The 27,364-nt window shown below is 42.2% G+C and overlaps 1 protein-coding gene across 4 annotated transcripts in view; it reads left to right on the top strand.

Moving 5' to 3' along the window:
• Positions 1–27,364, top strand: part of Prickle2 (prickle planar cell polarity protein 2) — a 321,687-nt gene that overhangs the window by 194,251 nt on the left and 100,072 nt on the right. Inside the window, exon 1 of one of the 4 annotated variants that reach the window (XM_034511817.2) lies at positions 20,393–20,959. The exons of the other annotated variants lie outside the window; for them this stretch is intronic. The gene's annotated coding sequence lies outside the window, so the exon portion shown is untranslated. Of the gene's footprint in view, positions 1–20,392; positions 20,960–27,364 lie in introns of those variants that run through there. 4 annotated transcript variants of the gene reach the window in all.

Here is a 27,364-nt window from a genome sequence, read left to right as displayed (position 1 = left end):
TTTCCCTGGAGTAAACTTTTATTCCGCATATATCCTATTGCCACTAGCTGTCTTCTCTTATCCTAGCTAGCTGAGTTCCCTCTCTGTAGCCTTTTTTGGCCAGACTCTTAATAGCCCTTCCTACTGCCGTCTCCTCATTGTGATGACTTGAGTGGAGAAAAATCAGCCAAGCCCCCCCCCCCCCCAAGTAGGGATTTGCTGTGCACACCCTTTAAGGGAAGACAAACTTGGCTCTTGGTGATGAGTCACAGGCTGTTACCTTGCTGTGTATGGAGCTGTCTGTGAAGTTCACTCCAGGGCCCTTCAGAGAAGGTGCTAAATAATTCACCAAAACAGCCTGCTCTTACATCTGTCCTAGCCTGTCCCCTGATGACCTCCAGGATATATAAGTAGGCTCCTATTAGCAGTATTAAGGTGTCAGGGGTGGGGGTGGGGTTCAGGAAGATGAACAGGCAGCATGGAGAGCTTGCCCTTGTCTGGAACTCTCCAGATGTCAGAGTAGATAGTGTGATTGGTGTGTACTGATGGCCTCTTGAGTCTAAAAACACAAGATGCTGTGGTTACATTCAGGCAGTATAAATATTTATTGAGAAGCCACTGTGTGCTTGACAATTTACTTATCTTATAACCTGTCAGGTCCGCAATGCAAAACTATTGAATGGGCTCAGAGAAAAAACAGGACGTGTCCCACTCCATTATGGGTAAGGGGCAGAGCCAGAAATGACCCTAGACCACCTCCCACCTGACACAGTGCCTGTGATAGAGGTCCCTGGCATCTGGGAATATTTTTAGGTCTTACAGATTATGGCTATCTTGGCGATTTATACATTATATCCTATACATTAGTCCTAATGTTTCTCTGGGTGGAAGTATATATGTGGTACATGTAAATAAGCCCTCCTAGGGCTCATCTCAGTTGTTTCAGGCAGCTGCGTTCATTTTATCATTATTCTTTTATGTTTTGACCAGGTCATTTACCGATCAAAGTGGTAACTAGAAGATCTCTTTCAAAATAATGTCCTGTGCTGGCAACTTTCTGTGTGTTATTAGAAGGAATTCTAAGAATCTCCTGCAGAGCTCAGTTTAGCCTGGCATAGGACAGTGTGAAAAACAGACCCAGAGGAGGAGACAGATATACCAGGAAATATGTACCAATAAGGGATAGGCCAGGAATACTTAGTTTCTCAATTTTAAGAAGACAACTTTTGCATACTGTGGTGGTTTAAATGTGTTGGTTTGCATATCCGTGGCTCATGGCAAGTGGCATGGGAGGTGTGGCCTTATTGGAGGAGGTGTAGGCTTGTTAGAAGAAATGTGTCACTGTGGGGGTGGGTTTTGAGGTCTCTTCCTGTACTCAAGCTCCTCCCAGTTCAGAAGAGAACCTTAAGCCAGTCTTCTCCTGGTTGCCTTCAGATCAAGATTCAGAATTCTAGGCTCCTCCAGGACCACGTCAGCCTGCACACTACCACGCTTCCTGCCACGATGATAATGGACTGAACCTCTGAAACTGTAAGCCAGCCCCAATTAAATGTTGTCCTTTATAAGAGTTGCCTTGGTCATCATGTCTCTTCATAGCAATGGAAATTCTAACTAAGACCCCTACATAAAACATCATGAGAAGTCTACCTCCCCAGCTATTCTTTCTTATTAGATGCACTTGGCCTATTATAGTTGGCAGATGGGTCTTTACAGAACCCACTTTGCAGATAATTATAGTAGTTAATATCCACTGTGAGCTTCTGGTATATCTATCTGATACTGTACAGGGTGCTTTGTAAACATACTATGGTTATCAACCATTGTTTATATGTTTGAATAAAAGGAATCTTCAGAGCAAAATAGTAATCAACTTGTCTAGATTCACACACACACACACAAATGGGAGGTGGGGGCAAGCAAGCAGTAGACTAGGCCAGGACTAGACATGTACTTATTGATTCTAATAAATAAATAAATAAATAAACAAACAAATGCTAGTTCTATACAGCAGGACTTTGTTTCAAACAAAAATAAATTATTTACCTTCTGCAGCAAGCTATTAATAGCTGTAAAGGAATATTTAAGGTTAAAAAGAGAAGGCAGGCTCCAGAGCAGTAGGTTACAGATGCTACACCTGTACTTGTTATTCTTTATCTCCGTCAGTCATCGACCACAGGTGTGACAGTCTCACTGTGCTATAATCAAAACACAAATAAGTTATGTAGTCCCTAGCTTCAGCTTCTGCCAAGGGAGCAAAAACCTCAGTGGTGCAAGGTACTTGCCTCATCAGTGACTGGCACTACCCTGACAGTCTGCACCATGGCCTCAGCCTCTGAGCTACCTGCATCCGTCCACCCTCAGCCTATACAAAACAATGGCTGCAGAGGCTAAGATCAGTACCCTCATTAAAGCAGCCGATGTCAGCATGGAACCTCTGTGGCCTGGCTTCTTGGCAGAGGCTCTCGCCAGTGTCAAATTGGAGGCCTTATCTGCAACTGAGGTGGAGGACATTGGCCTGGTCCAGCCACTGGACCCTCACCTACAGGCAGTTCTGCCCCCTCTGCAGGAGAAGAAAGTGGAAGCCGGAAGGAAGCATCTAAAGGGTCTGATGACGTGGATTTGGTGGTTTTGACTAAACCTCTTTGTTAATACGTTCAATAAAAAGCTAAAGCTGTTTTGCTTTGTTTTGTTTTTGAGTTATGTGGAAATAAAGGGATGTGATTGTTTGCCATTTTCTTGACTGTGGGTGTTACTGGGAAACCAGAGGTTCCATTTTGAAGTTCTTAGTCTCATTAAATAAAGGATTTAGAAATAGATTCAGAAGTCCAGGACAATCTTATTAGAGTATAAAAGAAAAGCAGCTCTTTTCTCTTACAGATAGGCGAAAAATCCCTGCAGCTGCCAGGAAAAGATCTGGAGAAAAGTTATATCTTCAAGTTAGGGATGAAGGAGAAAGAGACAACCTGTTAAGAAAGGAAAAAGTACTTCCAAGAATAGACGTGGGCTCCTAAGCTGAGGAAAGACCCCTAAGGCATCTTTTATACCTGCCCTTTCCCACTTGGATATCTGGGGCTTCTTATCCTGTATATTCCTTGGATGGTGCTGGGGTACAGAAGGCTCCCAAGCTTCAGCTGCAAACTGCTTCTCCTCATCTGTCCATCTTGATATACTTTTTTTTTCCTGTTGCTAATCCATCACATGAAGACATCATCAGTTATTAGATGTTATGGCCAGCCATAAACCAGGCAGTAGGTCATGAGCATTTAGTCATCCATTCGTTAGCCAATCATTATCAAAGGACTGTGAAAGGAGCAGACATGAGCCTAGAGAACAGGCCCTGGAATGTATGGGTTCTCACAGAAACTCATCCGTAGTTACAGGAAAGGAGATAGTTCATTAAAGGGGATAAACAAAGTGGTCTGGAGGTGTGGTTATGTCTCCCCTGTGGCCTGGCTCCAAGAGGACAAGAAGGGCTGAGATGAGGTCTCCAGGGGCCTTTTCTGCATTAATACAGTACTCACCTCTCCCCAGTTTGTAGGCTTTCCCAACCCTTGGCTGCCGGTCTCACCCTCCTTTCTCATGTTCATTTCTGGAGCATCCTCCTGTGCTGTTCTCCTGCCCCAGGACTATTACATGTCCTGCATTTTAGAGTAAAAGGCCAAATGGGACTGACAAGCAATCTAATTCCACAGTGAATGTATAAGGCATTCTGAGTGAGTAAAACATGCCAATGCCTCAGGAACATTGGGTTTAGTTTTCAAAGTGGCAGTGTGAGGAACATGGTAGACCCTTTGATTGACAAAACAATTTGCTGAAAAGCATATTAATACATATTTTAAAAGCAACCATTTAAGGCTTCTGGAACATTTCCTAAAGGCATGAAGCCTGATAGTAAAACATCTAATCAAGAAAACCTGCTAAATCGTGCAAGGTGACAGTCTGTGGTATTTGAGCTGTGACTCGCTCACCTTCCTCTTCCGTTGTAACACAGATCAGTGCAATGGGAACTTTACTCTGCAAGTGTTCAGCCAAGAACCAGAAGTCTAGAGCTATTGTTTTATTTTGGGTGGAGCAGCTTTAAAGATGGACAACACCCTGCCCTTGCAAAGAAGCCTCTCTTTCATCAGAGCAAAGTTTTAGGCAATTTATTGCAAAAGGTATTGTCAAGAACAATAGAACAATCAGTTAGCCTTGAGTACTAGCTAACAGCTAACTGTGGTACCAGTAAATACAGACCAGCACAGTTGCTCAAGCCAACTGTGCTCACGCCCTCTGCCAACTTCCACTGCAGGAGAAACAACTCCATTTAACTTCCCTAACGAGTCACTGAAAAAAATAAGCTAATGAACAATGGATAAGGGGGAGGAGGGGTGGCAGTCACAGCTATCACAGTGTACTATGTAAAATGTCCATTGCAACTAAATAATTTTTAATTTTTGCAATTTTTAATTTTGAGAATTTTCAACATAACTACTGTCTTTACATTAGTTCTACCATCTGTCTCCTCCCACCAGCCCCTCTTTTGTCTCTCCACTCCCTCTCAAATTTATGACTTCTTTAATTATTATTACACCCTGTACACAGATACATTCATTTATTGTTGCTCATATATACATGTGAGTCAGGCTCACCCCTTTGGATGGAATAATATGTTGGAGGCTTGCCCCTGGAGAGGACAGATTTCCCATCGCTCAGCAGCCTTTAATTCCCTATAGCTTTTCTTCTAGGGATGACATCTTGTGAGATTTTCCCCACTCACACTGGCAGGTCAACTGGTATTGTCATTGTGCAGTTCTTGTTTGGCAACTATATTGGTTGCCCCCAAAAATATAAGTCCCACCATTTTATCTTCGAGGATATCTTGCCCTGCTGGTCATCACTGTACCTTGTAGGCTTCACTGCTGGCTGAGATTATTGATTGATTTCCTCCCTTGGAAGCTGGCATGCCACCTTTGGATAGTATGAGAGTTAGTCCACAGGGAGGAGACATGGAGGTCAGTTCTAGCTTGATTCCTCCAAATCCTGGGTTCAAATTGTGTAATGTCTTCAGTAGTAGTGTCTTACCCTCAATTTCTGTAAGGCAACCAGAGGCTATAATGACAGCCTTTACTGTTTTGGGGGTATTTTGAACTTCCCTGACAAACAACGAAAAGGGTGGTTTCCCCTGACTGACACTGGCGTTTCTGTTGATAGTCTATAGTTCTTGGAGGAATATTGTCAACCTGTGCTGTAATTTTATTTAAACTATCTATATACTCATCTATCTATTCCCATATGTATTCATATATACCTTATATATGTGCAAATTTAAGTAGACATAAAATAATGTGACTCCAAACTTCCTTAGCATTCCTTATCCCTCTTCCCTCCCCAAAAGCATTATTATCCCAAGTGATATGTGATATATATAGATAGATATATAGATATGATAAATGCATACACATATTACATGTATTTTTAGGTAAACATAAAATATTATGATTCCCTATGGCTTTTGAGTCATCCATAGAGTTCTTTATCCCTCCTCCCTTCTTCTCTCTGTATTGACCTCTTTTGCCTCTCTTCAGTTAAAGTCCCCCCCCCCATTTTCCCATTTCCCCCTTCATAGCACCTATGTCCTACTAACCCCATCTCTAGAACTCCTTCCAACACACACACAGATACACATACACACAGGCATAGACACGCACGCACACACAGTTCCTTTTTAGTTTTCTGGTTTCTGACATCAGTTTGATTCCACATTCACATCTAAAGCAGTAGGGTCTGCAAAGAAGACAGAACATGTAGCATTTGTCTTTCCTGGCCTGGATTGCCTTAGTTCGTATGATATTTTCTAGTTCTACCCATTTACCTGGAAATTTCTTGATTTTATTTTTCTTACTGATGAGTTGAATTCTATTGTGTGTATGTATATATCACGTCTTCATTATCCATTCCATCAGTTGAAGGACATCTTGGTTGTTTATATTGTATAGCTACTGCTGCATATAGTTAAAATAAACATGGCTGAACAAGTGTCTATAGAGTAGGCTATTGAGTTTGGGGGACATATTCTAATGAGTGGTGTAGCTAGCTCGTGTGGTATAATCTACTTTTAGCTTTTTGAGAATTTTCCACACTGAGTGAAGGTCTCCCGTTCCCCATATCCTTGCCAGTACTTGTTATCAGCTGTTTTCTGGTCTTGCCCATTCTAACCAGGGTAAGATAAAAATCTCAAGATAATCTTAATTTTCATTTTCTTCATTTCTAATGAAGTTGCACACTTTAAAATGATGTTAGCACCAAGAAATATTATTATTTTTCCTTATGAGAAGTCTCTGTTTAGATACATGGCTCAATTTTCTTTCTTTTTTTCCTGTTTTTTTTTTATTTTATATTTTATTTACATTTAAGATGCCATCTCCTTTCCACATTTCCCCTCCCTAGAACACCCCTGTCCCATGCCCCCCCCTTTCCTTTTTGCTTTTATACGATTTTTTAAAAATGTTAATCAAAGGATTTATAAGTTTGGTAATGCTCAATCAGAAGCGTAACCCAATACCCAACCTAGATATAAAAACTATCTTTGACTGGTGGAGACATGTGAACATCTGCCTCCATGCCCCCTCTCTCTTTCTCTCATCACCTACCTTCTCTTCATCTTCTCTCCTTGTTCCATCTCTTTCTTTCAGTACTCCTTCCCACTTAGCTCCTCCTACATATCACTCGTCCTGTTAAAGTAGAACTTTTCTCTCAAAATACAATCAGAGCATACTTATTCCTAATTGTACCAGTGAGATACAAGATAGTCCTAATACCCAGTCCATCATTCTGTTGACTAACCAGAACGTCTGTCATTTCTTCTAACTAAAACACTTACTTTTGATCCTGGCTTTTTGGCTTTAGAATGAATGTCAGCTGAAAACCATCTACTCAGATCTTTTCTCTCAAAGTAAATAGCCAGGATTGGTTATGAGACTATAGGTCTTCAACCCCATCAGAAATCCAGAATGACTGAGTTAACTGAAGTTATGGGAAGCACTAAGCATAGCTTCTAAAACTTAGCCAATTTATAGAGACCGCTGAACACCTGAAAAGCCCCTATACTACCGAATGTTGGAGCATCAAATCTTCAGCCTTCTGGCCCAGAATCATCTGACAGACCTTAGTGATGCAGGATTATTAAGGGCTGATTACTCTGTCTAGGCAGATATAATCAGTCGACTATTCTGCATGTGTGTCCTTTTCTGGACAGTAATTTGTCTGTAGATGGAGAGAGGCAATTCTTGCCTAGTGGCTGTCACTGCACAACTGGAGTATCTCCAAGGATGTTTAATTTCTTCTTAGAATCCATGACAGGAAGCTGTCAGAAGCAGACAGGTCTCTAATCAAAATGAACATTAATATATAAATATTTGTAGCGTCAGTTCTATGGACTTCTGATGTTTTGAAAACCAACTATCCATGTAAGGTAACCTGGACTGTTGTCTGTTCACTCCTCTCAGCTATTTCTAAATAAAATATGGAAAACACCCTAACAATAAACTCAAAACCATGAATTTGCTATAGTCCCTTAACTCATAGGTTAACTGTCCCAAATCAGTTAAAAAAGGTAAAAAAGGGCTGGGTCTAGGCATTGTATTCCTAAATGTGTTATATAGGCACAATGCCCATGAGAGTATCAATATTCATCTCATTTTTATATTAGTAAGAGGCTCATACCAATGAAAACCTTAAATTTGAAATCAAAGTAAATTTTGTACCATTTAAGAAATTATAACTTCATCTTGATAATAATTATACAGATTTCTACCAATAGGTTATGGCTATGCAATAAGTCCTAGCTAATCCCCCCTGTTCCAACAAAACCGCTACTTTTCCCTAGAAAGACAGACCATTATTAACCACATTAGTCCCCAAGCTCAGGGAATAGGGGTGCTGACTCTTCTTTAACTTCTTCAAGCTGATTAAGGGCGTTGAGATTTTAGAAGAGGGGTGGGGGGAAGAGTAAGTTGATAAGCCTCTGATGCTGTGTCTTCACTGAATCCAGATGGAATTCCAGGACATCAGAGGTTTGGGCAGGTCTGCTCAGTATGCTTGATGAGTAGATACACCAAGGCTGTGTATTCTAAGATACTGCCTGAGTTAGAGTGCCTGGGATCCCCGCTTCTTCTGGGTTCTTGGAGGTTGGGGGCAGAGCTGCCACCCAAGATCTGCTCAGTGCTCTGGCCCAGACCGGAAGGGACCAGTGTTCCGGGCCGGGAGTGACCCATGGCTCAATTTTTAATTAGATTGTTTCTTGATTCTTTAGTTGTCGTCATCGTTTGTGAGCTTAATCTGTTATTTCTGTTAATATTCTGGATATTAACTCCTATCTAGTGCATAGCTCACAAAGACCCTCATTCAGTAATGCGCCATTTAATCTCAGTGAGTTGTATACTTTCTAATTTTTTTTTACTGTTGATTTACATTGTGGCCAGGCAGAGTACATGGAGTTATTTTAATTTTCTGAGTTTCTTAACACTTGTTTTGTGTCCTAGGATGTCATGTGAGGAGTAGACCATATGTTCTTGGGGTTTGGGTTGAATACTCTTGTACATGTCTGTTAGGTTGGTTTGTTACATCGTTTAATTCTAAGAGGCTTATAACTGGTCAGAGTGCTGAAAAGAAATAACTATTTAAGCTCAGCCACAAATGGGACACTGAATCACCCCCTCCAACAACACCCAGGGAACATGGCGGTAACAGGAACAGAAACAATAGAAGGCTGTCTCCGGGTAGATGTGGCTGTGGCCCTCTTGCACTCACACCAGCTGTGATGACCTGAACAAGACCTGTGTGAGAGTGGGCCTGTTAGCATCATGCTGTGGAGTCCATTGTGGGTTCATAAAAACCTCCTTGCCCCAAAGATCTAGAGACAGTGGGTGATTTCTGGGGAAGGAAGCAATGCTTTTTTTTTCCCCCAGTGGTAATAGTTATCAGTAAGAGTCTATGATTCTCAAAATAACCATGATGAAAATCATTAGGTCACAGACAAACAAACAAAACCCCCTAAAAATAGAAGAGGCCAAGTCGAGAAGAGGAGGGGACCAGCAGATTGAGAGGGACAAAAGAGACTACCAGTGAGGGTGAAAACAAATGAGCAAAATGCATTGTGTACAAACACGGAAATGTCATAATGAGGTCTCTGGGATGCCTTGGGAATGACACACTTACTGTGCATGTGTGAAGACTAGAATTCAGATCCCCAGAATATGTGTGAAAGCTGAGTGGACATGACAGGCAGTGGTGATCCTAGCTGGTGGGAGACAAAGACAGGACCCCTACAGCAAGCCAAGCTAACCAAATGAAATGGTGAGGTCTGAGTTCACAGAGAGACCCTCTTCAGTGTATTAAATAGAGAGCAATTTAGAAAGACATTTAACATCATGTGTGTGCATGCACATGTACCTCCACATTTACGCATCCATTCACAAGAGCACATACAGTTTGTACCATTTAATAGATGAAAGCAAAGCATTATATATGTGTTATAATAAAACCCATCATTATGCAATTATATATCATTAATATGGGTATATAATCAATGTGTAATTAATAACAGCATCCACTGTTGAAGTCAGTGTCCTCACAATCTTTATGATGCTCTCAGTAGTGCCACCAGATGGGGAACAATGTCCCCTTTGGGGGCTACTTTATCTCCAAACCACAACATTATACCATACAATATTGAATTTGACAATAGGAATGAAGTTCTGATATAAGCAACAACATAAATTAATTTTTCAAAAAATATTATACTAAAGAAATAATCATTCACAAAAGCTTGCATATGATAAATTTTAATTGTATGAAATGTGCTGAATTGGAATATTTGCATATACAAAGTAGATGAATGTTTGCCTAAGTCCAAAATAGCAAGGCCACTAGGGAGCAACTTATTAGTGAGTTTCTTTGTAGGTCAGTTAAAATTCTAAAATTAGCCCATAGCAAAGGTTGTGAATATACTAGAACTATGAATTGGTTCACTTTAAATGTGTGAATTGTATACTGTGTAAAGTATGTCTCAACAAAATGGTTTTAAGAGAATGTCAAAGGGGAAAAGTCAAAAAAGTTTTGGTAGTATTAGGAATGAGGAAGGGGTTATTCTCACATAGGGTACAAAAGCCTCACAGGGTAATGCTAGATTTGAAAAGTTGACAATGAGCCATGCTACTGTCCACAGGACAGACTGTTTCAGAGGCAGAGCAAATGCAAAAGCTCAGAGGGAGGCATGAGCCTAGCATGTTCAAGACCCAGTATTTGGGTTATAAAAAGGCTGAGAGCCACAGGAGAGGGTGTTAGGGAAGTGAGTGGCCTAGATCTGCAACAGCACCATCAGACAAGAGCAGGGTTGGTGGATTTTGTGCAGTCTGGCATAATCCAATCTCCCAAAGAGACCCACACAGAGGTGCCATTGTGTGAATACACTAAAGAAAGGCGGCAATCCACCAAGAGGAAGGCTGAGTTGTGATAACCTGGATCTGCATACAGGAGAGACTGGCAGTGGCTCAGACTGCAGTGATAACAATGGAAGCAGAAGAAAGACATTGGGTAGAGCCAATATCTAACTCCATAGGATTAGGTAAGGGCTGGAAAATAGTTAGTGTTCAAAACAAGATTAGTAAATGTCTTAATTTTGGCAAGCCACCAAGTATTTGTTGGAAACTATTCAAGTTTGTTGTAGCACAAATATAGCTATAGATATCTAATGTAAATACATAAATGATATGTAGATATATGGATGGTATGATTGTATTCTAGTGTTTGTGAGAAGACATGAAGCAAACTGTATTTGGGATATGAAATATAGGTTTTCCCTCATATAACTTACAAGCTAAAGGGTAAGAGAAAGAAATATATAAATGCAATCTCAAAGGAATTTGCTCTTTTTCCGTTGTGATGATGGAGTTTCCATTAGCTAATATTTCACTGTCAGGAGCTAAAGCATGTTTGTGGAGGATATGGTACAAACACGGTAGTTGAGAAGCCTCTGACATCTACATTTAGATATAATGTGGCAGTAGATATGTAAGCCCGGAGTTGATGGGAAGAGTTTGGGCTTAATACACTAGCATCAAGACAGAACTTATAACCTTAGACTAGATCTAAGTCATGAATAAGAAGAGAAAAAATAGAAGAAACTCAACAGCAGAGCCGGCTAAGAGTTCTCCTGCATGGAGCTCTCAGTGAGACAAGGATGAGCTTGGAAAAGAGACTGAAAAGTTAGAACCACAGGAGATTATGGCATCCACCTTTTGCTTCCTCACTCCCCAAAACTGGTCAGAGTGCAGTAATCAGGGAGCTGTGATTGCAGAAGTAATCCCAAACGCCCTACAATTTCTAGATAGGAAAAATTGTCAGATATTTCTCAGCAAGTAATCATCAGTTGTCAGGCCACAGGGTGCCAGGGTTTTTTTTGGAACAGAGTACTAAAGAGCAACAAAGATACAGCACCTGTTCCAAATAACGTGACTTTAGTTAGAGTAACATTATTTATATCATTGTTGCTTTCTTAGTTACTTTTCTATTGTTGTGAAGAAACACCATGACCAAGGCATCTTACAGAAGAAAGAGTTTATTGGGGCTTACAGCTCCAGAGGGTTGGAGTCTATGACAGGGAACAAGGAAGCAAGCATGGTACTGGAACAGTAGCAGAGCAAGTTCTGTATCCACAAGTATGAGTCAGAGAGAGCTAACTGGGAATAGCATGGGCTTTTTGAAAACTCAAAGCCAACCCTCAGTGACACTCCTCCTAATCCTCCCCAACAGTTCCACCAGCTGGGGACTAAGCATTCAAATCTCAAAGCCTATGGAAGCCATTCTCCTCCAAAGCACTATCATTGTTATTAAGAGAGTATCGCCACCACTAATGAAAGAGTGTGCCATAGAACAAGAACTCTAAAGGAAAAAGCCTCTGAGGTAAACCCCATGTGTTCTTTCTTTGTATAAAGCAATCCACCATTGAGAGGAACAGAGAACACTCTGTGCTCTATGTTTTTCTTAGAAAGTTATTTTCAACATATTATACTCAGAGTATGATAATGACACCTGGGCTTTGAAAGCTGTGAAGCTTGAATTGAAGGAAGGACCATGGATGCTGTAATGACCCAGGAATAGATCTCAATTATGGATCCTTGTTCTATTAGTATATCCTCCTTGAGCCTCAGAATCTCTGTCTGTATGGTCCATGATGGTAAAAATTTACATTAGATAAGGACTAAGTGGTGTCTTGCACGTAGAGCACCTGGCACTTGGTCCTTGTTCCCTGTGAAAAACCATGTCAGGTTGTCCATCTGTAATGTTTTCTCTCCCAGGATAATTTTTCCAGGGAAAATCTTTACTGTCTATTCACTACTTTGTGAGACAGATAGTTTTTCCAGTCTTTCTTCTAGGATACTTTATATTTTACCACAGTACTCTCAAGAGGTGTCTCTGTGGGTAAACCCTGCTAATTAAGGTCTAAGTCTACCATGATGGGAGAGCTTCTCTAAGCTCTGTGCAAAATGGAGGACTCCCTTTACCAGCAGGGTTTCTCCTTCTCTGACTTTGTCTGGGATTGCTGAATCCCCACGCCTATCTGAGGAAGGTTGAATAGTCCTTGGCAGACCTACAAACTTCCTTTTTTCCCAATAAAAATCCACCCAGAAAGTACCTGGGATTCCTGGAATGCCTTTCCATACAAATAATGTTCTCACAGAATTGTAAACTCTAACCACTGATTTTCATTTACCCTGAAAACTCCTTCCCACTCTCTAAGGTCTGTATATAACCCTGGTTCACTCAGAATAAAGTATATGTGTGCAAGCCCACTCCGAATAAAGATATGTGTACAGGCTAAGACTGGCTAAGACAGTTGTTTCATTGAAGATAATCAGAGAAGGCCTTTGTCTAACAGAGCTGTTTGTTTGTTTGTTTGTTTGTTTGTTTGTTTGTTTGTTTTTCGAGACAGGGTTTCTCTGTGTAGTCCAGGCTGTCCTGGAACTCACTCTGTAGACCAGGCTGGCCTCGAACTCAGAAATCCACCTGCCTCTGCCTCCCAAGTGCTGGGATTAAAGGCGTGTGCCACCACCGCCCGGCTAGTCTAACAGAGCTTTAACACTAAGATCAGAAGGCCTTTTCTCTCTTTCCCTCACTCCCACCCCCTTGGCACTAACTCCCAGCTGGACCAGAATCGTGCAGACCCTCACTCGTTCTGGACTCTGCTTCATCCTTCCAACCTGTTGTGCAAGGACATCTGGACACCCCGAGAGGGAGAAAGCTGAGGATATAGAACCATAGCTGGAGCCCAGCAGCTGATGTGCAAAGTATAGCTGCTTTTGGAAGATGTTAGGAGCATCCTCTACAGGGAGTGGCTTATTCTCTACAGTAGAAACCTGCATTTCTACTCAGCTGGTTGATGGAACCAGTAATTCAAAAAGCTGCCAGAATAAATACAGCTATATATTTTTCCTTAATTAAAAACCTATTTAATTATTAGCACGTCATGTCAGTTTAATGATATGTTAATAAAAGCATGAAGAAGTAAGCCTGTTTAAATCATTAACATAATTTTAAACTTTTTGGTGTGAGTAAGCATAGGATTTAGTAGCCCTTTATTTTGATATGTATAATATATCTTGTCTATATCTCATATTTTAATTAATATAATTAAATTTGGATAAAAGCTGATGTTAAAATTGTATGCATTTCATTATTGGAACCAAAGCTAATTAAAGTATATGAAATGTGGCAATTCCTAAGATGATAAGAAAAATACAGGATATTGTTTTTCTAAATTTAAAATGTGGCAGATAGTTTTTCATAAGATCTAGAAATGTCAGTGATCTGTGGAGTATTCATAATAGGGGTTTTCATAAATGGACAAAGTAAAAGCCTGGGAAGGTGGGAGCTTATCCTTGTGTCTGTTATGAACAATGGTATGTGTTGTAGCAAATCCTTTTGTGCCTTGCTCTGAAAACCAAGTGAAAACTGCAGTTTGACACATAAACTACTCTATAAAGCATTTATATAATCTATCTTTCTTTCTTTCTCTCTCTCTCTTTCTTTCTTTCTTTCTTTCTTTCTTTCTTTCTCTCTTTCCTTCTTTCCTTCTTTTTGGGGGAGGGACTTTTTGAGATAATGTTTCTTTTGTGTAGCCCTGGCTGTCCTAGAACTCCCTTTGTAGACCAGGCTAGTCTCAAACTCAGAGATCCTTCTGCTTCTACCTCCCAAGTGCTGGGATCAAAGGTGTGTGTCACCCCCTTCCAGCTTAAGCTTGAATAATAGACATCTCTATATTGTAGGCAAAACCAAGGCTAGAATAGGCTGTTGTCACCACAAACCTGTACCTGGGAGGCAAAATAACTAGATTATATCTAGATCATGTTTTTAGGCTCTTACATAAGACAGTATGAATCTCAATTGGAAAAGTGGTCAGAAGCCATTGAGGACATCCTTCTGAGAAGCTAGCTCTGTCACTGTGGGTACCTTCTGCCTCTGCCTTCATAGCAGAAATGCTACACACTTCAAACATGTGTTCCTTGAAAGGTAACTTGGTGTGGAGACTATTGCCTGAGTGATAATAAAAAGTCAGAATATATATTTTCATTGTCTCCCTGTTGGCTATAGCATGTGCTGTTTTGATCCCAAGTGTTAATTTGGAACTACCCAATGAATACAGGTTGCTTTCACATGCTAAAGACCCCACTCTTTTCTGACATTCTAGTTTTAATAGATTGTGCTTTTTAAATGTCTTTATACAGCAAAAATTAAAGTTGACCTGTGACATGCCGTGCAGATGTTTTTATGGTCTGTGTTTCCTCTTCTTCTGGTACATATGCTTCTCAGCCTCCTTCCAGTTGGATGACGTCATAGAGCTGGCTTGATCAATCAAAGTGATATTATTCATCTTCAAGATGAATCACATGGAAACCTATTCATGTCTCATTTCTTGTGTTTTTGGAACTTGGAAATTACAGGTTGAAATCAGAGACACAACAGGGAACTGGGATAGATCTTTGAGTCACAGCTTGGAGGGAAGTATCTACAAAGCCTACATTCCCTGCCCTATCCCCCCTTCTTCCCCTCATCAGCCTTGCCTGACTGAGAAATCAATGCTTCCTGTGTTAAACTGCAGAAATCTGACATTGACTATTATGCTATCATCTGCTCTGTCCTCATTAATATGACAGTTCTTTGTCACCCTCCCCACCCCCATTGATGTCTGATTATCAGAAAACCTTCAGAACAGACTATTTTAAACTACATATCCACATGAGTGCATATATGCACACACACACAAAATGCACACTTGGTTTTTTTTAAACCAAGTTATTTTAAGTTAAAATCATTTAAGTTAAATGATTCTTATCAGATGAGTGGTTTGAAGCCTTTGTAATGTCTCTTTAGTAGTAACTAGGATTTCATGGAAGGTCTTAACCTTAACCAGCTATGATGGTCTTTATCTTTTTTAATTTCTTCAAAAATGAAAATACCATCATCTAAGTGATCCACACCAGCTCTTATCTCGGGGCTCAAAAGCCTTACGTAGGTTCATTTAATGTTCATCATTCATTCTATTCATCCCATAGGTACTTAATACTTATGTAGATGGAGATGAAAAGTGCTCATTACACCCTTCCTCATAAGACCTTCTAGGCTGTCCTGGTACTTGTCACCACTTGCCTTCCTTTCTCTATGCTAACCAGCTAACCAGAAAGACTCACAAAGCCTTCCCTTGTAATTCTCTAACACAGTTCTAACCAGTGCCTTCTGGAGTCCAGTGATGATTTGCTCTCCCTTTTCGTGGAGCAGTCTCTTTATTAGCTGCCATTGTTATCCTGGTTCTGCCCTGTATCCCTTACCCATGTTGCCAAGGTTTTTAATTCTCTATTTGTTATCAATACCAATCTACTGCTTCCCCTCCTGCCTAGATGCCCTTCCCAGCTACTAAAAGTTGACCTTGGCAATTTCACCAGGATTTGTTTTCCTATTTATAGCTTCTAAATATCATATCATGTTTAGGATATGCCTTCCTCATAGAAAATTGTTTCCAAAAAAAAAAAAAAAAAAAAAAAAAAGCAAGAATTGCTTTGACCTGAAGCATAGCTCAAGTGAGTTTCCCTGGTCCTTTTTACCTGGTTCGACACAGTCTCACTATCTTTTCCCCTTTCCTGTTGTCACTACTGCAGTTTTCCATCTCCCATGCTAAATACAGAGGTCTAAATGTCAGCATTCACGTTCGTTTTACTAGCCTGTAATGGATTCTTGATGGGTGTATATGCCTTGTATACATACTGCCTGCTCTTCTCTACTCTGCCCATGATCTACTCATCAGTGTAGGGCTGTCCTCTGTTATAAGCACAACCCACACAATACGAGCTCAGCGTATACCAGTGGGCCTCTGAACTGACTCAAGTAGTTCTTGCATGATCTTGTTGAATATGTATAAAAAGTATTTTAAAAACTCCTCAACAGAATTGTCTCCGGAATGAAGAGCACCGTAAGTAATTAATCTACATGCAGACCATTACTTTAACAGTCTGTGCGTTCCTGATTCATAGATATCCTGCCTCCTCCATACACTGAGCTTTGGAATGCCCCTTGAATGGTCACTAGACCTCTTAAGGGCCACGTAGGTCCTCTCATAACACACATATCCCACCCGAATGGATTATTTCATTGTCTTCTCTTTTCATTACAAAGCTCTTGAAGGCTAGACCCATTTCTGTCTTGGTGACCATAGAATCCCCAGTGGCTGACAAGTAGAAGGAGCTTGAGTAATGTTTGGTTCCCAGCACCACCAGATAACGAGTTGACGAAGCACACATTTCACAAATACTCAAATAGACACTGGCGTAGGAGAGAGTCGATGCTTGTTCAGCTTCCTAAGAGCGCAAAAGCCTTAACTTTGAATTTTGAATGTCAATCTTTTCCAAAGACAGTGATGGGTGGTTTGGTACTTTCTTATGATGCTGGCTGTGGCAGTGAGCTCCAGTTCCATGGCAGCCTCATGTTCACAAGAAGAAACACTGCCACTGGGAGTGTGCCACATTTGGATAGCTACGATGATTGGCGGGTCAGGTATTTCAGAGACATTTCAACTCTGGTTTATTAGGAGCCACCTCACTGTGTGTGACGAGTGTCTTTGATTGGTTTGTTCCAATATACAGTTTCAGAAACAGAAATGTTTCTCTCTTGGTTGATCAGGTTTTTTTTGGGGGGGGGGGTGTTTTGTTTTGTTTGTTTGTATTGTTTTATGTTTTCTTACCTAGACTTTTAGGAGTCAAAGGTGTTTGTGTTGGTGTATATAAAATAGGGCATGTCAGAAGCTTATCCACATAAGGTGGAAATTTGAGGGTATACCCTTAAGAGTAGGAGTGATTTTAAAGTCTTCCTTTCAGCCCTTGAAATCGCTCAGTTAAATGGTTAGTTCTCCAACAGCTCTGTGAAGCTACTTACTGTTAGCATCCTATTTTACAGTCCCTAACCCTGGGCTTCGGGGCTGTCAGTACTATTCAGTGATGGAGGGCTCACCTAGCATGTGCAAGGACATCCCAGAGTTTCATCACTAGCAGCAAGATAGCATCAGGCTCCAAATCAGAGAAATGGACCCCAAATCATCCATGATGGGCTGTATACTCTGTTACCAGTTCCATACCATATTATGAATTCCGTGCTCCACTACCAATTCTTATGAAATCTGTAGCCTTGTGTCAGATCTGTCCCGGCTGAAGATGAGTCTCAAGTTACTTTCTCCTTTCCAATTCTCTTCCTCATTGTCAATCACTTGTGAATCACATCTCATGATCCCCATGTAGTAATGCTGAGAAGGTCAGAGTGTGGTGTGCCATCTTCATCTGCTAAAACTGGGCCACAAGCAAGTTGAAAAGATTTTTCCCTGGCCACCCCGAAGTTGGACCATTTCTACTGGGCCATTGGTGGCTCCAAACTATTTTATTAAATGACCTTTTGAAGAATGGTGAGAGTGGGCATGGCCATATGACTCCCTGCGTGCTTTGAGTTCTGTGCATTGGGGACCTAAAACAGAGTGTGTCTCATATTCCATTTCTCTGGGTAAAAAGTTATTCCCAGGTCCCATGTTGTTAATCATAAAGGTCTTCTGTGAGTGTGAGCGGGGGGGGGGGGGAACAACCTTTGGAAGAAATGATTAAGCATTATTAATACAATTATGTATTAACAAAAGACACAATTTACCTTCTCAACATCCAACAAAGAAATTCATTTGAAGCTTCAGAAGCTCCAGCTGAAAGGGCAGGTCTCTTCACAGTAGGCTCCCTGGCAGACGTGGGGTGGGGGTGAGGAGCTGCACTGGCTGCTTTGTCCTCTGGGGACCTCTGCACATGATGGACTGGGCCTCCCTCAGCCTCTGCAGCTGACAGCTCCCTCCCTCTCAAATGCACACACGCACATGCACACACACATGCACACACACAGCACTTGCCCATAGTTTTTAATTGTCTGAGGGTCAGGGTCCATACTGCTGTTTTGTACCTACTCTTTACCTGACCTGGGGACTAACAGGGGACATGGAAAGAAAATTACTTTAAGGCAATAGGAGATGACAACGGAGAAAAAAATATTCAGGAAAACATAGCAACCCTGGTAGATTAAACATCTAGGTAAATTTTTTTCTTGCTTCATTGAAAAGCCCAGATATTGTCATTATTTATTAGATGGAAGGGCATTTTGTTCACTGTCGCCATAGTTGACTAGTCTGCGTCTGTACTTCGATTTTTGCACATTGGTACATAAACTCAGTGAGTGCAGAGGCTACGGAAATGCCCAGCCCCTATAGCCTGTGTAGTATAAAGTGTATGTCTATTAAACCTTTATTTATGGGGCTCAGGAGATGGCTCAGATGGTGAAGTGCTTGCCTTCAGGCATGAGAACCTAAACCCCAGCTCCAGAACCCATGGAAAAAAAATGTCAGGCCTGGAGGCTCCAGCTTGCAATCCCTGTACTGGGAAGGCAGGGACAGATGGACCATAAGACTCCCTAGCAAGCCAGGCTAGTCTACTTGGTGTCAGGCCAAAAAACACCTGAGGAACAGCTCCAAAGGCTATTCTCTGATCTCTGCATGCATACCTATGTGCACTCGCCGCCCCACCCCACCCCCCAATCACACATAAGCACACACATACACATAAATGTTACTCTGATGAGAGAATGGTACACATAAGGTCTGAAGACCTCACAGGTTAAATTATTTGTCTAAGATCACTTAGCTACCAGGAACTAAAGGCAGAATCTAAACCCTAGTGTTTCAACTCTGGGTTCTTTGGTTTTATTTTGTTTTGGTTTTCTTTCTTTGCTTCTAATTAATTGAATGGCTTCTTGTGGTGCAGGAAGATAGGGAGCTCCAAGGTATTTAAAGATGTTCCTTCTAAGGCCCAGCAGCGGAAGATCTGGCTTACCCTTGCTGAAATCCCAGGGGAACATGGGGGAAAGCCTGTCTTCATTCTGCCTGTTTTCTGACCCTTGGAATAGAAACCAAGGGGGCAGTGCTATCTAAGTGCCCGAGGGTCCTCAGACTCTCCTGCCAGGTTTGTGACAATGTTGTCTCCTGTGCTCACTTGAAATTGGAGTTAAGGAGTCAAGAGTTACATGTGGCCTAGTCACAACCCAAGTTAGCGGGGAAAACTGAATGCATTTTATTCTGGGGTTCATAGAATCCCAAAGGTGACTTGATCCGGGAGCAGCAAACGGTTGACACTCTGGAATGAACATTGAAGGAAGAAAAAAGTACAGCATTTGAAGAGAGAGAGAGCACAGCAAGAGAGAGAGGAGAGATGGGAAAGGTGGGAGGGAAGGAAGAAGGGAGGGAGAGAGAGAAGAGGAAAGGAGGAGGAGAGGAGAGAAAGAGGGAGGAGAAGGGGAGTGAAGGGAGAGAGGGAGGGAGGGAGGGAGGGAGAGAGAGAGAGAGAGAGAGAGAGAGAGAGAGAGAGAGAGAGCGAGCGCAGACAGACAAACAGAGGGGGGAGGGAGAAGGGAGAAGGGGAGTGAGGCGGGAGAGAGACTGATGTAGTTCTGGCTGCAGGTCTGGTACAATTTCTGATCTGAACCAGTCACCCAGACTATAACTGTGCCCAGCTAAGATCTCTGGTATGTTGCTTTTTAAAAGAAGGTGGGGGCGAACAGCCATGTGTCTTTCAAGCCTCTCTGAGATGTGATTTTTTTTTTCTTTTCTGCTCCTTTGGAGGCTACAGAGCGGAGCCTTTGCATTAGCTCCCCCCCCCCCACACACACACACACCAACACTTTGGTTTAGGGATTATTGATTTGGAAGGCGAGGCTAATTTACATGTAAATAAATCTCAACCCTGGGCGGCCAGACTGGGACGTCCAGATGCTGTGACTGACTTGCTGACATCACAGCCTCATTAGCATGCGGAGGATGCAGGCTTTGGAACTGCGAACAGCGACTTCTTCAGCTCTGCCAGGCACTCCGTGACAGTTATTATTATTTTTTTTGGATGAGCTGCACATTTCCTGGTTCAGTGGCCCGGCTTTGTGAGCAGCTGACTGGTCTCCCAGGTCTGGCTCAGACTCAGCTGATGACGCAGAGACTGGGGTCTGTGACTTCCTTCAGATAATCGTGAAGTCGGCGAGTTTAGAGAAGATCTGTTCTTGAGAAGACAATTCCAGGACTCAGGCAGGCCTAGAACAAGGGCACCAGTCGTGTCTCCAGCTTGGTGGATCTCCTGCTGGGACCGCTTCTAGGGAGGGCGCTCTCTGGGAGGGAATGCAAAAGCAGACTGGTTTGGGTTTGAGCCTGCTGCCTGCCTCCGGAAGGGCTCAGATTTGCAGAGACTCAGTAAAAGAGATGTTTGGGCTGCCTGGGGTCCTGCTTGCATTTTCTGATACCAGCTCCAGGAGGAAAGTGAACTGGGGCAACTGACCAGATCAAGACTCCGTGGCGGCTTCCTCTAAAGCTTCGAGGTTCATCCACTAGGAGGTGGGTAAGAAATTTTGTTAATTCCCAAAGCAAGCAGGAATGTGTTTGGCAGTTTCTGGATTGAGGAAGATAGAATCTCTTAAGGCCAGGAGGTGGCTTTGGTGGTCTGACACTTTAGTCTTCCCTTTGCTTATTAGAAAGTTCAAATGCAAAGTGATACGGCACAGGTAAACAATAGGTATCCTCAAATCTTAGTGCTTAAGAAACAGTATTTCTCTAAAAGTGACCCTTTCTAAATAACAACAACAGCAGGAGGGGGTGTTAAAAAAAAAAGCAAATACTGGTAGCATTCATTCATGTACTGATGCTTCCATTTCAGCACATATCAGAAACATCAGAGATGCCGAGGCATGCACACTTCACTACCTCTTCCAGATAAAGAAATGGCTCTCAAATTATTGAGGTTTAATTTTAGCTAGTCCTTTTGGCTTCGAAATGGTGACAGAGCTTCAGAATCTGACTATATAGCCTGCTGTAACACATGACTGTGTTTGTTCCCTACTGGCCTGTCTTGACAGGTAGTTCCTCTCACTAGCTTTTGATTTCCCCAGAACCAACCGTAGCATTGTTGACCTGCCATGGAGGTTTGGGGATGAAGTTCTGATTTTTAATCTTTCTGTTGTTTGCTGTGTGATCTTGTACTGTGCTGTGGTCTAGAAATATATATGCCAGATGTGGCGACATCCTCCAGAGTGGCTGGGGAATTACCTAGACTTATAGATTGCATCCCCAATGATAGAGGTCTACTTCCATTGTGAGCATGTGTGGAACCATGGGAAAGGGAGGGCTTTAGTATGACTTGAATATAGAGACATGGGTACCACGTAGAAGAGGCCTGCAATATGCTTTGCTTTGCTATGTATCTCTTCCTGGAGCAGTTTTAACCCATCTCAGTAAGGCGTTAATATAGGAGGCAGCCTCGTTTTCTTGCTAGAGGCCACATTGGCTGCTCTCATCCTGCCCCCTTGGAGACAGCTGATGATTTCCACAGATGATCAAGATGGAGCTCCAGAGTAAGTTGCAACTTCTCTAAAAATCACCATGTTCTGAAAATTTGGGTTTTAGTGCCTCTTGGGGTACTTGTCGAGGTTTTTCCTTTCCATCTAACGCCCATTCCCCTTGGGATTTTTCTTTTCTAATGTAGGAATTTAAACACACTGGCTTCATCAGACGTTGTGTTCTTTAACATGTTACAGAGCAATCAGCAAAAGAGAGCATTTTTGAACAGTACAGTTATTTTTGTAAAGACTTCTCCCTTGCAGTATGTGTGGGTTGGGGTGTAGTGGGGAGAGTTAACAATACAGGAAAGATGATGCTTTATAGAAGTGGATGGAGAGGGCAAAGAGCTCAGAGGTTAAGTAATACGAGACGATGCTCATACAGGGCTTGGACCCTGCGAGCTGGAGAGACTTGGGTATCTCTTGGAGGACCCATTTCTGTGAAATAGGGAGAGGCGTGAAATCTGTGGGTAGGCTGTAGTGAGGTGACATATAAAATGTCCCCAGAGCTGTGTCAGCCACATGGTAAATGCCCAACAAATGCTAGCTGTCAGTATTGTTCCTTCACTGATGTGAGCATCATAAACATTGTTGCAGAAAACTAATCAAGCCACTGAAAAGGTCAGGGGTGCACTGTTGTGAGGTAAGGCTGCAGAAAAGGTATGGTCCCAGTCACTGCCGAAACCAAACTCTTCCATTCAAAGGGACTGCACACTCCATTAATGGAGTTGATATAATAAAGTATATTGCCTAGGACTACTGTGCTGTAGGCACCTAAAAGATGGTTTAAGAAAAATCAGCCAGTGCTAGTTTGACTAGGACCCCTTAAAAAGGCCTCCTGTCTGGGAAGCTGGATGGGTCACCCTGAGGGAGCTATGGGGTCCACATTAGAACCAAGGCCCTTTAAGATCTGTGGTCTTTTCCAGCTGTGCCTGTGGAAGGCAGGTCTTCTCCTTTCTTCCTTTCCTGCACTGACACTTGGTCTCTTCTCCTCTGCCCAGGCTGGGCCTCTAATCTGTGTTTCACCTGCTGGATGACTCCTCAGAAGTTCCAGTGTGGAACTGGGGCCACCATCTGGGTGGTTTCTACCTCTGGGCCATGGGAAAAGAGAAAATAATTGGTCTGCTTGCCTGTTTAGGCTCTCTCTCTCTCTCTCTCTCTCTCTCTCTCTCTCTCTCTCTCTCTGTGTGTGTGTGTGTGTGTGTGTGTGTGTGTGTGTGACTGTCCCCATTCATCTATTACCATGATAACGTCTTTCCCAGTGATTTGATGCGGCCCACACATAGTTGGCCTGTTTTCCCCTGCCTTCCCAGGGTCTAGCTTTCTTCTCTCCTTCCCCTTTTTCCTCCTTTTCTTCCTTTCAGAAATATAACCCCAATATCAGCATTTGTGAGAGAATTGTTAAATTAAGTTATGGCTAGTGATCTGGTCAGTGACAGAGCATTTTCCTAGCAGGTGTTTGGTAGGTCCCTATCATCACAAAAACATGGTGCTATAGTAGGGTAGCAATCAACAGATCCAGAGAGATGTCTGATATAGAATCCGTTTTCCAGAAACTCAGAACTGAGAGTTTGTATCTCCTAGTTGACGTGATCTTTAGTATAAGCATGAAAAAACTATCCTTTCCATGGAACGTAATATCAATATAATATATAATGCTTTGATAGTAGCCTGCCTGTATTGCCTTTTGAAAGCATATGTGGTCTTGGGAGAATCACTTGACAACTCTGTGAAATTTGGCTTTTGTCATAGGAACCTTGGAAGTAAATCCCTCCAAATGTTGAGATGTGCTGTGGCTATAACCTCTGCCCTGTCCTGGATATTGGCCTTGAACTCCTCCTGGTGACCATAACTTTATTAGTTCTCATTCAATCTCAAATGGTGAACAGTAGGGGGCAGTAGATTTAAGATGTGTTCATCCAAAATACTGAAATGCTAAGAGGGAAAACAGCTTAGTGTAGGTGACAGAGAGAGTGACAACCTCTGGTTTCTAAGCCCAAGTGCCCCAGGAATGAGAGAGGCTCTTGCCTACCCACTCCCTTGTCTGTCCAGATGCTTCATTCTGATGTCCCCTAAGCCTGTGCCTTCTGTTTACTGCTGTCATCAAGTACACAGAGTCAAATGTTCTGTCTCTCAGATAGGATTCTGAATGACATTTGGATGATGGCTTTCTTTTGTGTGTGGTGGCCACTGATGCCTTTCTTCCCTGAGTCTCTCTGTGATGTTGTTACTTAATAATTGAAGGGCCTATGGACTATTATAACCCAGGAAATGGCTTATATAAGACTTTGGCAAAATCTGTTTTGTTTTGTTTTTATTTGTTTTTGTTTTTGATTGATGCAATTGACAAGCACTTGATACTTTGTTCTTGTCCCAACTTTCAAATACAACTTTTGAGCCAGTGGTGGCACGCACCCTTAATCCCAGCACTCAGGGGGCAGAGGCAGGCAGATATCTGTGAGTTCAAGACCAATGTGGTCGACAAATCAAGTTCTAGGACAGCCAAGACTACACAGAGAAACCCTGTCTCATAAAACAAAAGCAACAACAACAACAAAAAACTCACAACATTTTGATTTTAATATCCTAATCTCATACTTGTGTGTGTGTGTGTGTGTGTGTGTGTGTGTGTACATTTATATATTTGAATCAAGCAAAGTAAACTATCTTTATTAGAAGCTTGGTCACTTGGGTTTGGAAGCTGAGTTTTCTGTTCTCTTAGCGTATTATTTAAGCACCTGATTAATTAGAGTCTGAAAACCAAGCATTTGCTTGTTCTGTTACTTTCAGAGGGAAGAAGGAGATATACTACTAGAGCAGGGATATGGTTCAGGGGTAGCTAGCACACATGAGGCCCTGGTCTCATCCCTAGCACCAATGCCAAAATGGATATAAAACCAAAGACTACTGCAATGGGGAAGGGGTGAAGAAAAAGTAGGGGAGGGATAGGAAAAAAGATTCCCTTCTCATCTGTGCCCCTAAACCAGAGAGAAGCCTTCTGAGATCTTGACTCTCCTTTCATTAGCCCAGCACATATTTTGCACTAGAGAGCACCATCAGCCTATTGAAGGAGCGTGTTGGCAAGAATGCTCCGGGCCTATCTCTGTGTGGTGGAAGACAGGGTGAGCTTCCAGCACAGGTTTGGTCCTGAAGTCTGTGAAAAGCAAGTTGGCTCAACACTTCCTTTCAAATAGGAGAGCTGATACTCACACTGCCTCAACAATATGGCTGCCTGGATAATACCTGATCAATAGCACCAAAGGACATGCAAATGTAGAAGGGAGGAATGGCACCTGGCCCCACCCTGAGGCAAAGTATACAGGTAGCTAACTGATGAGAGGGAGAATTGGTGCTCTCAGGGGGGTGCTTCCTAATTGGTTACCCAATACCAAGTGGGCTACCCTAAAATTATACATTTTATATATATATTGCATATATATTGCATATATATGCAACACTAATTGGCCTCTTGGATTGTATTTATATATTTATGCATGCACACACACATACATGCATACCTATAATAATTAAGGAAACCTTTCCTTTCCTCCAACTCCTCCTAGATCCTCCCCTATTTCCCTAGCCACTCAGTTATCTCTCCCTCTCCCTCTCCCTCTCCCTCTCCCTCTCCCTCTCCCTCTCCCTCTCCCTCTCCCTCTCCCTCTCCCTCTCCCTCTCCCTCTCCCTCTCCCTCTCCCTCTCCCTCTCCCTCTCCCTCTCAAAAAAAAACAAAAAAAAACAAAAAAAAACCCACAACAAATAACAAAACAGGAAAAAAAAAAAAAAAAGAAACTATGAAGTCTGATTTGTTTTGGCCAACTACTACTCCTGAGAAAGGGGCCTGCTCTGAAGTGTGGCTATAAACCCTACAAGCTTCAGTAGGAAGCCATCTGCAAGATGTGCTCACGGTGCAGTAGTGGCACACCTGTTAAGGGTGTAGCGGAGACTTCTATTCCTTCCCTTCTTTCCCACACTGGTATGTAAGCAATGCAGGTACTAGTGGAGCCCTTTCTGTCTTGGGATGTGGTGAGAGTTCAGCTCTTCATTGGACCTTTAGCAGGTCATCGCCCAGCCTGTCTCAGATGACAGATGCCTGGCTTTACTTATCTCTCCTCTTGTACTGGGAACACCATTGGCCTCAACTCCTCCTCAATTTTCCTCCTTAAAATCAAACTTTATAAATATTGCCCAGCCCCATTCAGGATTAAGAGTAACTAAGACAAAAAAAATTCTTAGCATTTCATTTCACCTAGGCAGCGTGCCATTTTCCCAACTCTTTTCTTGGCCTCTGTTCATCAGTTATGAGTCCTTGGAGATACTGATTCATGAAAGTTCCAGGACTCAACTGAGAAACATATATTTTCAGTTTCAGAGTAGTTATAGTGTACATAGAAATACATGGTTTTGCTTATCTGTGTTCTATTATTTGGGTATATAGAAACAGTAATAACTGTCATGACATGAGGACCTACTTGCTGCTCAACATGAATTATGATTCACATAATTTACCTGACGCATGCAGCTCTCATGTATCTAATTAATTACTTAATTGTGTGATGAAAATACATGTTGACTTGGTTGTCTGACATGGCTGACATAACATAGAAGAAGTCAGCATTCTGGTTAACTAAATTTGGGCTTCTTTAGAAATAAGAATTTGTTTTCAGTCTTGGCTTTGCAAATTTGAACAACGTGTTAGATCCAGTCTTCCTCCTTGACTGGAAGAGCGGGATCCCCTCCATTGACTATATCTTGTGCTCAGAACAGAGCAGTCATGAGACTTGTTATCCTGAAAATGAGAGGAAGTCAGAGAAAGTGAGACAAAGGTGTGCTAAACAATTGGGCAAACAAGACCTCCAGAGGCTAAGGAACTTTCTCAAGGTTTCATAGCAGTGAAGAATAAAGATGAGGCTCACATCCAGCATAACCAGAGTCCCAGTGCTGAGTTGTGTCCACCTTTTTAAAAGGTTTCCTTATACCTACATGGTGCCCTGACTGGTAAATATTTCTTTCCTTCTGCATGTTCTCTATGGACCCTGCAATTAAAAATAATCTTGTTTCATAGCTATTGGATTGGAAGCATTCAAGGGATTGGCACAAAGGAGAATATAGTAGTTCATTTGACACCTACCGTTTTTAATTGGCTTATAGGATGTGAGTGAGAGAATGGGTGGGAGAGTAGGAAGGGCCAAGGAGGACATGTAGCCAGATGAGAGGGAACGGGAAATTCTGCCAAGCTATGCTTTGCCTGTGTGCATGCCCCTTGGCTTCTAGGGAGAGGGGCCAGTGTTGTTGCTCAAGACCTTTTGTCTAATGTCGAGGGCTGGGTTTCCTTTCATTCTTCTCTCTTGAAACAAGGGATTCTGAGTCAGCAGATCAGTAAATTCATTCCCAGCTCTGGCCTTCG

This window comes from Arvicanthis niloticus, chromosome 9 (genome assembly GCF_011762505.2).
Source record: "Arvicanthis niloticus isolate mArvNil1 chromosome 9, mArvNil1.pat.X, whole genome shotgun sequence".
In the NCBI taxonomy this organism is placed as follows: Eukaryota; Metazoa; Chordata; class Mammalia; order Rodentia; family Muridae; genus Arvicanthis; species Arvicanthis niloticus.
The sequence above is the reverse complement of the archived record's forward strand: the minus strand, read 5'-3'. Positions and strand labels throughout refer to the sequence as shown.